The sequence below is a fragment of the Micromys minutus genome (genome assembly GCF_963924665.1).
Source record: "Micromys minutus genome assembly, chromosome: X".
Taxonomy (NCBI): Eukaryota; Metazoa; Chordata; class Mammalia; order Rodentia; family Muridae; genus Micromys; species Micromys minutus.
In genome coordinates, this window is record NC_137970.1 from 85,357,154 (window position 1) to 85,368,720 (window position 11,567).

The window sequence follows — 11,567 nt, forward strand, 5'->3', positions numbered from 1 at the left end:
AGAAAAAACCCACATAATCATCTCATTAGATGCTGAGAAAGCATTTGACAAAATTAAACACCCCTTCATATTAAAAATATTGGAAAGAACAGGAATTCAAGGCCCATACCTAAACATGGCAAAAGCAATATACAGCAAATCAGTAATCAACATCAAGCTAAATGGTTAGAAACTTAAAACAATTCTATTAAAATCAGAGCCTAGACAAGGCTGCCCACTCTTCCCCTACTTATTCAATAAAGGACTAGAAGGCAAGACAATTATTCTTGACATTAATATTATTTACCAGAGCCTTAGACAATTAAATGTATACAGAAATATATTTTTGTAATTAAATGGTAGACCATAAGAAGAATTTGAATATGATATTTGCAAGTGAGATTATTGCTTCATTCATTTTTTCATATAGAAAGGTAAGATGAGTAGATATTACTTGATGACTTTCTGTTAGCTAGTAAAAGGTTCATATACCTAAAGTTGTGTTTTAATGGTTAAAATAAAATATTAAGAGTATGCATAATTAACATACTAATACATAAACAGTATACAGATGCATATGAAAATTAGGAACCTCCAAAACTATAATAAAAAGCATCAAGTTTATGATTTACTAATAAAGAGCAAAAGAAATTCAAAACTATCAGTTAAAACCTATATAGAGAAGGAAATCAGGTTTCGACACCAGCAGAAATGGCTCTACAATCAGAAACTGCCTTTACAGTTATTTTTTTATGTTTGAGCTTGTTGCTGTTTTGTCCTGCATTGTACTGCAGTGGGAAAATAAAGAGAAACATTTAACATTACACTTCAATTTTTGTCGTGGTATTTTCTTCATGAACTACTGAAAAATCTTATTGTTTCTGGAATTGTCCATGTACCAAGCTACCTCACACAGGGGAACAGAAGTCATGTACTGACTTACTGACGCAATAGAAATGCCTTTAATTCTAATGACATCTAGTTGTTCAACTGTTTTATGGTTTCGGTCAGCTGAACCATCCACATCCACTGTCACATAAATGTTTTTTTATTTCCAATTAGTAGTTTATCTGTTTTTTTATTTTCAGATTCGATGGAAAAATGTTCAATGATTAATAAATTTATTATGATACCTTAATATTTGCAATTCCAAATTAAAAGGTGAACTTCTTCTATGTCTTCTTTTAGCTTTCTCCAAATAATATGCTGTACTTTTTAAAGGTTCCTGTAACATTCTGTTTTGCCTTTATAGCAATTATCATGGTGTATTTTGGTGTTTATTTGTTTAATACCAATTTCCTTATTAGAGTATAAAAATTTTAATTATATAGTTTTTAGCTTAATATAACAAAGGAGAAATGTTTGCACGAAAATAAAAGGTGTTTGTATGTGTTTCCATCTTAAGTACACATTAAAGTATCTTTTTAAAGAAAAGAATATGAGATCCTGAGGATAATATCTAAAATGGAATATATTTTCATATAATAACAAAGTGATACTCATATCTTTTATGTTTGAATTACATTAAAGGCACTAATCTTAGTATGTGATGTATAAATAAATAAAAACTGTATTCTATATTTTAGAAATCTCCTGATTAGGAAACAACATATGAGACAGTAATTTATTACCTCAAATATAATAACTGAAATGCAGATTATCTTAATTAATTAAGCCTAGAGGCTATTAAAATATTTCCACCAGAAAAGGGATATTCTTGCAAATATGCAACTTATTATGCAGACCCGTATAAGTTCTATAACAGAATAAGGCTGTGTTTCTCCACTTTTGCGATGGTCAAGGTCTATAGCCTTGTTCTTAATTAGACCGCAACTATATCTACCCTTTAGTGACTCTTTCATATAAAATGTCAGAGAACCTATTGTAGGAAATCATGATTCTGAAAACATTGCAGAGAGCATAATGCAAACAACCAACTTGTTCCTAAATAAAAGATACAATGTGCATAAAAATAGCTTGTCCTTTAAAAGTATCAAAATTGTTGATTTTTTATATGAACCTACTTAGGGTAAGGAATTTGTGACAACCTATATTCATTGAAAGCATTACCAGCAACCTTATTTGAGATAACTTGAGTAAAAAGAATAGTTTTATACTACTTTTTGTTTGAAAGTATTTAACTAATCATCTATACTCTGATTTGAGACAGCAAAGTAACAAAATAATACTCTCTTAATCTCATTTTTTTGGCAGTGTTAAGTGTGGTGAACCTCATTATTTAGCAGCTAAAATTCTCATAGGATTCCTAATCAAATATAGTGCCTTTTGTTTTCAGTGAAAACCATTTTCACATCTATTTGCCTAAACAGCCTAAAAACCTGAGGTAGTCTCAGATAAACACTTCCCTAAGCAGAAGCCAGTAGAGCTGAAAAAGTCAAAATATATGTTGCTGAAATGGGTTGAATTAGAACCACAAGTGATATTCAGAACTGCCAAGTGGTTGCTCTGAAACTGAATAATACATCTAATTCTATGGAATGCTTTATGGGTTCTTCCTAGATAAGGCTCAAAAATGTTTTGCAGTGGCTGGAAATATTAAACGTATAATATAAAACACTAACCTAAAAAAGAGAAAAGCACAATTGGTCTGCTAGATGGAAGGGAATGCACAAGGCCTTAAAAATCCTCTAGGTTCTGTTAATAAAATATACTATTTGAATTACTAGCCATTAGAGAGATTCTCTGAATGCAATATTTTAAGCTAAGCTAATTTTGCTTGTAAAACAGTGTCGCAGATTTAATGCAATATTAATGAGTTCATGTCTCTGAATCTTCTTTGTAAATATGCCAGTAAATATCTAGAACTTTTCCAACAGTTTTATGTAGAGCATAAAAACTGCACTTATTTTCTGAATGAACTACGTGTTAATGTAGATTATGAATCTGTTCTCTGGGTTTGCTTAGTAGTAATGTTGAACTACATACATCTCTTTACCTTAAATGTGTTTCTTATATCTATATTTCTTAAGGATCAAATTCTCTCACCACAAATGTACTCCTAAGAGAACATTTTTCAAATGTCATTTCTTTGAGTTAAAAGCCAAAAGCTTGAATAAATCGAGCTGTGAAATAAGCATGGTGTAACCCCTGAGGGGGAAAATTGTTTTATCCAACTCACTTGTTTTAAAATATTTAACAAGGGAAACAAAAGAATGAAAGCGTAGAACATTAAAGCAAAATCCATTGAGCTCAGATGTCTGAGGGACTCTATTAAAATGACTTAGAATACTGCTTCTATACATTTCTGGGTGAATAGGTATGATGTGTGGAAATGAGAAGCTAAGGTCCAATGCAGATGAAAAGGGTGTAGAGATATGGGCCAAAGAAACAACCTCCCTAAGTATGCTGCAAGCTTTTAACAATTCAGTCACGGCATAGAGAAAAGAGCCAAATCATTTCTTCCTATCTGTTCTCAAGAGAAGGAGAAAATGCATAATCATTTGGACGCTGAGAACTATAATGATTAACCCCCTGAATACTAAATATGTGCTGAATGATGTGTCAGCAAGAAAGAAACATATGTAACCAAGGAGTTGGTGACTGTGTCATGCTTTCTTTTATATGGGGTACCAGCTGAGTAACAGACACTTCATTTAGAACATACTAAAATCTTTCAGTGAAGCAATAATGAGAAAAAAATGATGTAAGTGTAGCTACAAGAATTAGAGAATTAAGACAGATGTAAGAGGCTAACAAAATAGGAAACACTATTATTACGGATCATACTGTGAACAGAAGTTTTTAAAATCACACTTATTGTGAAGATTCTATGAAAATGATTGATTAGACTATCACAAATGTGGAGAGTTGAGATGTTGTACATATAGAACAAATTATTCCTAAAACTATCTGTATTTCCCTAATAGCTATGACCTACCTGTGAATTGGGTTAGTTGCATTCATTGAATTGTCAAGAAAAATCTTGGGAATGTATTAATAGACTATTTCTACCAACCCAATAGCTGAGAATGCCTTCAAATAATATCTAATACTTATAACACATTTTGCAATGTTTTGATGAAAGCAGCCTACATCGTGTGCTCACTCTTTCATTTCGCAAATATGTTGAATTTCCTTTTCCTCTGTACCTACAAATTAAGTAACAGTGAATCACAGAAGGTAAGGAACTGGAGTGCTTAAGGTGGAAAAAGAAAGAAAAGAATACAGGTCTATAGCAATGAGACATATGTGATCAGGGTGGTATGAGCCACACAAATCAGTTCTACAAGTGTTGTTTGGCATTGCCTAATACCAAAGGGAAGAAACTGTGCAAGTTTCAAGAGAAAAAGGTCTATTTGGGAAGAATTTTCATCCAGAGAATCTAGACCAAGCAATAAGGAACCAGTAAGCAATAGGCAAACCAGGTGATAGAAAATAGTTTTCCATGTAGTAGAAAAAAAAAAAAAAACCCAACTGGTCACAGGATGTCAGTTTTACCAAAAATATTTATACTGAGATATATTTCAAGTATGATATTTCTTTCTTAGATTGAATACATATTGAAGCATATGATACCAAACTCACAATTCTACATTTTGTTAGAAGGCAGACCTACAAAATAAAGCCTAATTTCTGGAGTAGGACCAATGAGACACAAAAGCTCATTTGGAATATCTAAAGTAACCATGAATGGCAAACTGACATGGGGATAGAATTGCAAATCTTGGATTCTTTGTTGTCCATTTCATTTTTGGAAAGCTGCATTTTTAAAACAATTTCTCTTCTTCGTGGCCATAGATGAATCTATGACCAAATAGCCAGTAAAAGAAATAGATATGTACTGTTACTTTTGCGTCCCATCCTTGTCAGCTCTGCTTTCCTTCTCCCTTTCATATCATCTTAAGGTCTTCCTGCAAGTCGGCCAGGTTTTCAATTAAATTTTCTACTTAGCCAACATGCTTATCTCTTAATATACCAGAAGAAGGTTAGATGCTGGTAATAGACATGGGAAAAACTCACTTCCTCTTCTTTCAAGTAGTTCTTCTCCATAAGGGACTCTAGACAGAATTATAACATCACTTTAGGAGTGATGTTCTTAGAAAACAAGGTTAGAATTAACCTGAGTATCTGCATTCTGATGTCCCAAGAGTAAAATGATATCAGAAACCACCTGATGTGAATAGTCATTTTTCATCTATTTCATTTCCTCTTTAAAAGTACCAGGACCTACTTTCCATTCTATTATAACCATTCCCATGTACGGTTAAGGTAATAAGTGAATTGAAATGGACTGATCATTATTACAGAAGACCAATATATTTTTTTAATTTACTGATTTTTAACTTACTCACTTTATATCTCACTCACTGCCCTTCCCCTATTTGGAGAGCTCACAATTATCTGTGACTCCAATACCTTGGACTCTAAGATACTTCTAGATTCTGCAATTTCAGACACTCATGTACATATATCTACACATTATAAGATAATCTTATTCCAAACATCTAAGAGTAAATTTGAAATATGGCACCTTTCTCAAAATAGCTATCAAGTTAAGATTTCCCATGATTAGTTACAATGTTTTTAAGTCCATATTTTTATTATATCATTTGTTATTTTAAACAGTTTATATATTTTGTTCATATTCTTCCCACCCTAAGTCATAGACACTCTCTCTCCTTATCCACTCAATTTTAAGTTTTTCCTCCAAAAAAGAAAAACAAACAAATATGCAACTTAACTCCCAAAACCAAGAAACAAAATATACAACACCCAGAAATAAAAACAAAAATAAAACCAACAAATAAACAACAACAAAATAGCACTAAACTGTAATGTAATAAAACACACAAAAATAACGGTGGTATCCATTGTATGTTGGTCAACTGTTCTTGAACACAAGATGTGTCCGGGGAGAAATATGAAGGGAATAAATGTACTTTCTTCAAGTACATGGAATCAAATTATAGCTCTTACTTATAAGTTAAACTATATGCACCTGTGTTTAAATCAAGAGGCAGAAAAAAATGCATTGCTGAAACATACTGCAATGAAAATTTACATAAGTACCAAGTGAGTCACCTTTGAAGAGATAGTAAAATTGAGACCAGCAGATTTAGAAAAGCTAGTCGGAGAATAAAAAAAAAAATTAGAGAAAGGAAATGAATATTTGAAACCACTCTTGTCTAACATAAATACATACAATTATTTTATTCACTTATTTGAAATTTAAATAAACTCCACAGAGATTACCCCTCTGATGGAAAGCAGTCAGTAATGTGTGCAGTTATGAATAATACAACCAAATCTGTGTTCTTGAACTGACATCTTATGCTTGCTATCAAATTCAAACACAGTTATGTCATAGTGTGGTAACATTCTAAAACTGTCAGCTAGTTAATTTCAAGTTCCTAATGTGCATAATGGTGGGGAAAGTCTAAGATAACTATAAAAACCTACTCAGAAAAATTAAAAATGAACAATACATTGCTGTGGAGAGTCTATATTTTGCCATTGAATAGAATGGTTTAATAGCCTGAAAATATGATAAATCCATTCACTAGACAAAATTTGTGTTCCCAACTTTAGATTTCCATTTTTTCTTTTGACCATTCTGTCCCCATTTTTAGCTTTATGGAAAAATTTACTTTGCCCATTTTTCTGAACAGAAATGTCTACAATTATCATTAGAAATAATTCCAATTAGCAGGGGATAGAAGCAAGGCAAGTTTATCTATCTTTTTGTATTACAGTTACACTCTTTCAGGAGCAGAAAATAAAGATTTTCTTAGAGGGTAGAAGGCTGATAATTAAAGTCAAATGTTTCTTTTAAATTTGAAATTGTGTCTCTTAAACAAAGCTCTACACTGCTTGACCCCCATATAAACTTACAGGCTTAGCTTTAATGTTCTTTGTTCACTTCCTCTTCCTTTTTAAGTATGTTAAGAACAATGGCTAGGAAAATTCCTCTTAGAATTTGTAGAGGGTCTTTTTTTTTTGCTATTTTAATAACAAATAAAATCAATATCCTGGCTCAAAACTAGGTAGAATAACCAAACAAAACTCTGCAAATATGTACATGATGAATCACATTTTTAACCACTTTGATTCAAGTGATTTATTATATATTATTACACATACTAATTGTATAATGCACATTATTTTCAAGAACACATATAATACTCAATAAGGCAGAGCATATTCTTGGCTACAGGACAACTCTCAATACATTTAAAGGTACGAAAATCTCTGTAATATGTTCTCTAATAACAAAATATTGAAATAGAGTATAGTGGTAAAACCATATCTGGAGAGATTTTGCTTATTTTGACATTAAGTGCCCCTGATCTAACAAATATGTAGGTTGAAGAAAAATAGATTAAAATATTCTGAATTGAACAACTCATATTAAGAGTATACAATGACACTAACATTCAAATACGGTGAAGCTATTACCAAAATGAAACGGCATGCCAATATTCCTCATGAATATGGACACAAAAAGATTCAACAAAGTATTAGAAATTTAATGGCACATTGTGGTTGTATATTTCATTCAAGGATTGGACATTACTTTAAGATTTTCAAACAAACTAATATTGCATACACGAGAAAAAAATTCTTACAAAATGAAAAATGGCACAATTCAACATCTACCCTTGTATAAAGTTTGTCAGAAAATTATGATCTATTTGCAGAAGAACATCTATAAGTCTTCTAAAAATCAATCATAATGGTGTGTTTGTGACTATTTCACCAGAAAATAAAAAACAAGAAAGAATGACACTTCAATGACCACCATGGAGTGTTTTCCTGGATATTTTGGTCCCTGTAGTAATGTGAGATTAATCAAGTAAATATAAAATTTACCAGGAAGGAAAAATAAGACTATATCTCTAATGATAAGTTACATGTCATAAAAACAATAAATTGTGTCAATCATATTTGATCTCTATGTGTAGATAATATTAATATACTTATCAATAGAAGATGGGAAAGAATCTTGCCAGATATGAGAATTCAAGATCAAAGTGAAAATAAAAATTTTTACCATCTAAAATAGTAATCTTAAACCTGACATGCAATTAATGATAGACATTAGAGAAAATATTAATAAATAAAATTATATACCACATATGCTACCAGCAAGATACCAGTCCTTCCTCTATAATCTGTAACTACTCCACAATTCCTAATAATAATTTTAGAAGCCATGTTTGAATAAATAATTATTCTTAACCTAAAAACACAAAAACATCAAAACAAATTGTGGAATGTTTCCTTTTACTTTTCTATAATTATATCTGTACTTACTGAGCAAAGGATGGGCTCTTTACAAAAACATTTAGCTACCTCTCTTATTGAGTTGGTAAACATGGAAATTTCTGGACAAACACTGTACAAAGTTATAATTATGCCCTTGGAATATTACTTTCCTCCCTCTCTAATTACTTTTATTTTATTTTTTTATAGTCCAGTCAGTACCCCATCCTGGTCTGCCCTTCCACAGTTCCATATCCCATTCCTTCTCCTCTTTGTCTCCAAGAGGATGTCCCTACCCCTCCAAACCCAACCCTGCCATGTCTCCCCACTTCTTGAGGCCTCAAGTCTTTTGAAGGTTATGCTCATCTTCTCTCACTGAGGACAGACAAGGCAGTCCTCTGCTGTATATGTGTTTGGGGCCTAGTACCAGCCAGTGTTTGCTGCCTAGTTGGCGGCTCAGTCTCTGGAAGGGGTCTGTGTTAGTTGGGACTGCTGACTTTCCTATGGGGTCGCCCTCCTCCTTGGCTTATTTCATTTCTATCATAATTCAACCACAGTGGTCTCTGACTTCAGTCCACTGGCATATTCTCTTTTGTATCTTCTTTTACCCTAAGAATTAGAATGTAGGAAACACAGCGCTACAGTTAATAAAGAACTTTATTAGGTTTTCAATGTACAGTGCTGCATTGCAGTGATGCAACATGAAAAGAGGATCAGATTGAACATTGCAGCAAAAAGGTACCAAACAAACAAACAAGCAAAAACAAAAGCAAAAGCAGAAATAAACAAACAAAAAAGAAACCCCATTGACTATACAACAGAGGTGGAGATAAAAGCATGAATATACTACAATCTCTGACATCAGGGAAGAATATGTGTGAACTTCTCTATCCAGAGAAAAAATTCCAGAAAATTCTCCTTAAGCATTAGCTACCTTCCTCCTCCTGCTCTCTACCATTGTCAGAACAGGAAATATTTTATCTCTTGACCACAGGTAAAAGGCATTGTGAAAATGAGCAAAGAAACATCAGTCTTCTTAAAGCCAATTTATCAGCACAAATGCTAAGAAAGCAGCTTTGGGAGAAAACCTACTATTATTCATACTTTGATTTCTCTCCATTATTGTCTGAATATTTTCAAAGACCAAGAAAATACACACAGAGAGCAAAGTAAAAGCTATCTTAGAATTCTATTTATAACTGTGGTATTAAGAAACAATTAATTTTGAATGAACACATTTTTATCTTCTGACATTTACATAATGACTTTCAGGTAAGTGTCAAGTTTTAGAAGACAAAACTTGCTTTGCTATCCTATTGCCTAAATCTGACATAGATGAATGCACACTGAGAAATAAAATACAAAAAAACTAAATATTTAATAGCATTGCATTTATATTAACCTTTCCATCTCTTTGATTTAAGATGGAATGAAGCTTCAGTGTTCTAATGGAGTGAACATAGTCACACTTTAACTGTGTTACTATGAGTTGGTATTAAACTAAGAAGACTTTAATAAAACCAGCATCTTAGTGAATGTGCCTCTAAATTTCAGAAATACAATAGATGATCATCTATAAGATGCTTTGCTATGAGGACCCTAGGTCAATGTAGATTCCCAACTTGTAAAAAGAATCTTAAGATGCAAGATTTTGTTGCTATAGAAGAAAATTACTAAGACTAATATAATCACAACAGGGTATGATTTTTTTGCTAACTGTAATGCTATTAGTTGTTAAACATACTCTCTTTATATGCCAAACTCTAATTTATTTATGTAAGGCTTAATAGCTGTACTCTAAACATGAGTACTCCATACATTTGTTACTTGTGAGCCAACATTTATGTTCCAAACCAATTTTAGAAAAAAACAATCAAATCAGTCAGAAGTAGAACATACAACAAAGATACATACATCTACCACAATGTTCATTGCAGCTCTACTTATAATAGCCAGAAGCTGGAAAGAACCCAGATCTCCTTCAGAAGATGAATGGATACAAAAATTGTGGTACATTTACACAATGGAGTACTATTCAACCATGAGAAACAATGGCTTGACCAAATTCTTAAGAAAATGGATGCATCTAGAGAATATCATCCTGAGTGAGATAACCCAGTCACAAAAGAACAGACATAATATCCAGTCACTGATAATGGGATACTAACCCCAGAAAGCTCTGAATACCCCAGAAACAACTCACAGACTGAGTGAAGTTCAAGAAAAAAAGAAAAGAAAACAAAACAAAACAAAAAAAAGTCATGCTCAATCCTTACCCACCAAGAACACATTGACAAATTCCGGGTTACAACCTGTACTGTTTGCTCATTGTAAAAAAAAAAAAAATCTTTACACACCAAGAAAACTTTGACTATTTCCAGGTTACATCTTGTTTTACATGTACTTTATGCTCATTGTAACTAGTAAGATTTTAATCACACTATCAAACCTTAAAAAAAAAAGTACTGACAAAAATGTATTGTATACTTTTATGCAAAAAATGCTTAAAACCTGTACATTTATCTTTGTTTTTTCAAATAAAGTTGTAAAAAAAAGAAAAACCACAAAAAGGAATATATTTTAATTAAAATAGAACTGTATCATATCTCCCTTTCCTCCCTACAGCCCCTCCCAGTTTCTCTCCTAACCCCTCAAATTAATAACCTCTTTTTCTATATTATTGTTACATATATACATATGTGTATGCATATGTACCCACAAATACTTAATTACCACCTTAAAAATGTATTCGTATAATTTAATGTAAAAATGCTAAAAATTCATACATTTATCTTTGTTTTTTAAAATAAAGTTTTTCAAAAAATAAGCCAAACATATTTAATTTGAGGCCTATAGAATAGAAAAAAAAAGAAACAAAAGAAACACTACCCAATTCCTTCTTCAAAGCCACAATTATGCTTATAACTACACCACCCAAGGACCCCAAAAAGAAAGGGAATTTCAGACCCATTTCCCTCATAAATATTGATGCAAAAATATTCAATACAATTCTTGCAAACCAAATCTAAGAACACATAAAAACGATCATTCAACATGATCAAGTAGGCTTTATACCAGGGTTGCAGGAATGGTTCAATATATGGAAATCCATCAACATAATCAACTGTCTAAAGAAAATCAAAGGAAAATAAAAAAAACACATCATCCTCTCATTAGATGCCAAGAAAGCATTTGACAAAATTCAATACCCCTCCATGATAAAAGTTGTAGAAAGCTCTTGAATTCAAGGCCTATACCTAAACACAGTAAAAGAAATATATAGCAAACCAGTAGCCAACATCAAAATAAATGGTAAGAAATTTAAAGCAATCCCAATAAAATTAGGGACTAGATAAGGCTACCCA